This window comes from Rattus rattus, chromosome 3, assembly GCF_011064425.1.
Source record: "Rattus rattus isolate New Zealand chromosome 3, Rrattus_CSIRO_v1, whole genome shotgun sequence".
Classification (NCBI taxonomy): domain Eukaryota; kingdom Metazoa; phylum Chordata; class Mammalia; order Rodentia; family Muridae; genus Rattus; species Rattus rattus.
The window spans coordinates 83,862,388-83,868,096 of NC_046156.1; the positions used below are offsets into that span (position 1 = coordinate 83,862,388).

The 5,709-nt window shown below is 34.7% G+C and overlaps 1 pseudogene; it reads left to right on the forward strand.

Annotated features, from left to right (window-relative positions):
* Positions 1-341: 341 nt before the first annotated feature.
* On the forward strand, positions 342-4,136 carry LOC116895843 (annotated as a pseudogene).
* The last annotated feature ends 1,573 nt before the right edge of the window (positions 4,137-5,709 follow it).

The window sequence follows — 5,709 nt, forward strand, 5'->3', positions numbered from 1 at the left end:
GACAGAATATGAATTACTCTGGATAGTATATTAATATTTTAGTAGCAAAGAGGGAAAGAGTCTAATAAAGTAGCCATAAGAACTTTCTATGTATTAAAAATTAAAATATAGGTCTAGGGTATCTGTATGGTATTGGGCTAAAAAGGATAACCAGACCAATGTAATAATAAACATACCTCACTTTTCAAAAATGCAGACAAAATGGGTGACTTGGCTCTCACTAAAGGTTAGTCCTATTAACTCTTCAACCAAATTTTGTAGAATGCTGTATACTATTACAATAAAGTGATATTCTATAATTTCTTCAATGAGCAGAATAAGTACTAATTAGATGAGGAGACATGGGCCACAAGAAAAGCACAAAGGTATCCTTAATGTTTAGGATTAACATTAACATTAACATTAACTCCGACCTATCCTGCATGTTTAATATAAACTCCCAGGTTTACAAAGCAAAAAGTAATCTTCTTGTCATTTCTGTTTTGCAACTCAGCAAACAATTAAGATAACTAGAAAGAGAACCTAGAGAGAGAAAGAAGAGGGCAAATTATGAAAGGGGTGAAGCAAGACAGAGTGAGATAAAGAGGGAAAGAAATTAGGAATGAAAGCAAATCACCAATGACTAAAAAGTGCCAAATCTCACTTGATTTCAAAGGATATTTTTGAATTTCATCTATATAGAGTTTGAATATTTTACCACTATTTGAGAGTCACTTTCTATTGCCATAGTGCATAGCATTGAATCCACATTCAGCTTTAACATGTAGTAAGAAGCTGACTCCATTTCTGAGACACATGACTAGAGACAGCTTTTAAAATTTACTTTTAACTCCTCTGTGTCATATATCTGGGCAAGCTTATGAGAAAACAAAATGCCATTCCTTGAGCATAGAAGCAATCTGTTACCCATGGAGTCCCTTCTGAATGGATGTCCTAACCATGAAATATTTATTCATTTCAATTAAGACCTCTAAGCATGACTCTGCTAATATTTTTTTTATTTCTCAAGCCTTACTCTTTGCTTTGCTATTATCAGAAGCATCAATCACATAAAAAAGTAAGCGTTTTATAGATAATCTTAACTTGGCATAACAAATAAAGTCACATGTTTCTTAACCAGATTTCAAGTATATAAAATCAAAATGAAGAACTATGATGATAATTTTAAGTGAAAATGAAAATATTCTCAGATAGGAAATAGAGGTTTAGACGTTGGATACTTACTTCTTTATGACTTTTAGGTACAAATAAGAACTAGAAATGTGGATCACTTACTCTTTGACAAAGTCTGTCTATGTACGAGCTATTATATTATCTCAATTAACTACCACAGTCTTCCTGAATGGGAGACGATATTACTTTCGATTCTTGATGAGGAACAGAAACCTAACTAAATCAAGAGTTTTCCAAAATTAAAGGTTATGTAACAGCTATTTATAAATGTGTCTTCACTTCCAATTTTATAGTGTTAATAGCTTTAGTTTTTATTGTCATCATGATGAATAAATATAATGCAACATAGATACACAGGTGTATGAATGAAGTCGAGAGTTTATGTATATATAATTTAGCATATTAAAGTTCATCAAAAATTAAATGTACTTTTCCTATATAAAATTAAATATTTGAGTTTTTTACCCCTCCTTGGATGCATTTTGTCATGGAATTTATTGATTATCACAGGGATATTCTCTTGGAAAAATAAAACAGGGACAGGAAATTCCAGAAATTACAAGCCCATTTTTAAATCAATTGTTCCAAGTCATTTTCTTCTTATGGTCCTCATACTAATTCCAGTTTTCTAAAGTTTAAGTAAAACTTTTATTTCATCATATGAAGTGATGGCTGAGAGCCATACCCAAGCTGTGTAACACGTGGCTTGGGCTGAGCCTAGAGTATTTCCTTCTCTGTTCTAATTATCCCTAGACCTAGGAAGACCCTAGACATAGTTCCCGTACACCCCAGTATTTCGAGGTGACTGATTCAATCTAGCCTGTCTTAACTTCTGAATGAATTGTTCCTCCTTGCCTTATACTAACTTTGAAAATATGTTCTAATCTTCTGGTTCCTTCATGTTCTCATGGTTTGTTCAGCTTCACCTGTGGCTAACTTGTTTTCTATGTCACCTGTCTTTGTAAAATTTTCCCAGTACAACTGTCGTACACACACCCCACAACACCCTTTTTCTCTCTTGCTGCTCTTAAGTGGCCTGTCTTTCCTGTCCTGCTTTGGGTAAGATGGGTATATCTTATCTCTGACTCATTCTTTCAATTTTTTTCTCTGATTAGGCACTTTGTCTGCTCCTCAATTAAACATCAGTTTCAAACTAGGCCTCTTCCTTCTATAAACCAGCTGTACTTCAATTGTTGTGGATTAAAGGTGTGTACTAAGGGCTTCTCTGGATTCAGCCATAAAATACTGTATTTCAGTGTGTGTCTTAATTCTGGACAGATTATAACTTTAGATATAATCCCTTGCCAAAGCAGCCATCTTGCTGGATTAAAAGTTTTTTTGCACAAAGGATAAAGCATCCTTTAAAAAATCAAACTTTAGCATTTACACTTTTTTGCCATATAAGCTTTAGACACACAATCCTTGTATATTTTATAAATTTTTAAAAAGCATTACATATTACTTAAAGTGAAACTGCCTTTATCTACAACTCACATTTACTGAAAGATTTTTTTGAAGGGGCTTTATAATGTCTAATTTATATTTGCGCATTTAGTATAAACTCATTTTATTACAGAAAAATTAGTTCAAGTGTTCTCTATTTTTTGTAATTATATCCTGAATGTTTGCTCTTAGATATATTTCAGATATTTTTGAACTAGTCTACATAAAACAACATTTGAATACAATGTAGATATCTACACCAAAGCTCCTGAATTTATGGCTCAGGGACCACCAATATAGAAGGGGAAGAAAGGTGGTAATAGCCAAAATACTAGGAAGTTGTGTATGAAACAAGATTGCTCAACAATGACTGCATAATATAGATATTAGAAATATGGGAGCATTTGAGTGTGTGTGTGTGTGTGTGTGTGTGTGTGTGTGTGTGTTTTCAGAAATGTTCTACACAAGAAACTACAGGTAAACAGTGACCAAGTAGACCAAGAGTGATTAAATTTATTTAGAGAAATTACAGTAAAGTTTATCTCCAATTATATGCATGGACAAAGGCATCAACATTAATGTTTTCTGTGTCATTTTATGTGAGAAAACCAAAGTCAAAACTGATTATAAAGTGTGGCTTATATTCAGCTCACTGTGCTTGTACCTGTTTTGCATTGACATGAGAAATTTTCTTTTTTAGCAAAGGCCATTCTACTTATTCTATTACTGCAAACCCCCCTTCTAACACACACATTCACAGTAATCTTTGATTCTGACTTATATTTGCGTAGTTTGTTCTCTGATGTGCCTTTGCATAAAAAATACCAGTCTTTCAATCAGGAAGAAATTAAATTCAGAAACAACATCTGTGACTACACATTTAAAAAGCGTTATTAAACATTTGAAAACATCCTTTATTTTAGCTAGAAAAATAAAACTGGAGAATTCATATGGTTTTGCAAGTGTCTCTATATGAGTTTGGATCGAAGTAGCACCTTCATATTATATAAGTAATTGAGAAAGAAATATAAAAGAGTACAATCAAGTACCCGGGTAACCAACGGCCTGTGGAGCAACATGCTAAGTTTGATTGTGACTACTGTGATATCTATCTTAACCACGATTCTCCCTCTGTGAGGAAGAAACATTGCAGTGGTCAGAAACACAAAGAAAATGTCGAAGGCCATTACCAGAAACGGATGGATGAGCAGGCCCAGAGCCTGACTGACAAAATAAAGGTTGCATTTCAACAGGAAAGATCCCTCCGGCTGCATTCTCTCCCCTTCTGCCTGCAGGGTTCACGATCCCACCTCCCCGCAATCTCACAGACCCCCAGCCTGGCATGATGGTTGTACCCTATGATGCCAATGATGGGCCCTCCGCCTGAGATGATGCCTGTGGGACCAGCTCCTGGGATGGAGGTCCACATCCCCATGATGCCCAGGCCTCCAATGATGAGTCTTCCCGCCGTCCCTGTGATGAGGCCCACACTTCCTGGCAAGACTAGGCCAGAAAGATAAGAGCAGAAGCGCTCTTTATAATTTTGTATTTCTTGTTGTTTCACCAGGTGATCTTGGTGCTAAATGTGAGTGTTTACTAGGTGCTTGACAAGGAACTTCCCTTCCTAAGAGAGAGAATGCTTTTGAGGGAGAAGTGATATAAAAAAGTGCAGTTGTCACTTATATTTTGAAATGCAAAAATAAAATTGTCAACTTTTATTAGTTAAAAAAAAGAGTTCATTCAAATCTATTTCTAAAACTTAGATTAGAAAAGATTGAGTGTCACGTGCATTATTTTCAATTAATAGAAAATTTTGTCCAAGTTTTAGTACAGATTAAGTGTATAAAATATCAGTTTATAAAATAATTCATAAATACAGATCTAGTTAATCTGTATATTTTTTCATAATTTAGCCTACACATGAACACTATAATGTATATGTATATAAAATAATTGACAAAACCAATCTCTATATATTTCTGTATTTATGTGGTTCCATACATGCAAGCAGAGAGCTTGCCACATTCTATTTACCTCCAGAAACTATATGTCTATAGTTTTTATAGTTATATATTTTGATAATTCATTTTAAATAAACTGACTTGTTAGTTCTTTGTAATTTGAGAATGAAATTGTAGAAGATAGTTTACTTAATAATGTGTTTGTATTTTCTTCTTTCTGGCAACATATTTAAGGGTTAAATTTGAAAGCAAAAGCAGAGGTTCCAATATTAAGTAAATGGGGGCATTTATTCCACTACATAATTACATATTCACGCTAATTCTATCATTCGAGTGACCCTGGCCTCTATAACTCAGTGTTCACATCAGGGCATAAAAATAGGAATTTCTAACATAAGCAATCTGTTTTCGGACACAGCAATTATTTCATAAATACCATGATGAAGTTCAATTATGAAGAATAATTGGGAAAAATAGGCTCATAATGAAATACAACACTGACCACCCTGGTGCTCCACAGTCCAGCCTGGTGCTCCACAGTCCAGCCTGATACTCCACAGTCCAGCCTGGTGCTCCACAGTCCAACCTGGTGCTCCACAGCCCAGCAGTTTTATGAGGTCACACTTGTCGATTCTTGATGTTAGAGCATAAGCCATTGTTTTGTTCAGGAAATTTTCCCCAGTGCCCATGTGTTCGAAACTCTTCCGCATTTTTGTTCTATTAGTCTGAGTGTATCTGGTTTGATGTGGAAGTCCTTGATCCACTTGGATTTAAGCTTTATACAGGGTTTTAAGAATGGGTTGATTTCCATTCTTCTACATGTTAACCTCCAGTTGAACCAGCACCATTTCTTGAAAATGAAATCTTTTCAAAACATACCTCAGAGACAAAGAAAGACACTACCTCAGAGTAAAAGGGTGGAAAACAATTTTCCAAGCAAATGGTCAGAAGAAATAATTTTTCTTTCTTTTTTTTTTTTTTTTTTTTGGAGCTGAGGACTGAACTCAGGACCTTGCGCTTTCTAGGCGAGCGCTCTACCACTGAGCTAAATCCCCCAACCCCATGAAATAATTTTATATCAAATAAAATTGACTTTCAACCAAAAGACATCAAAAAAGATAAAGAAGGACAC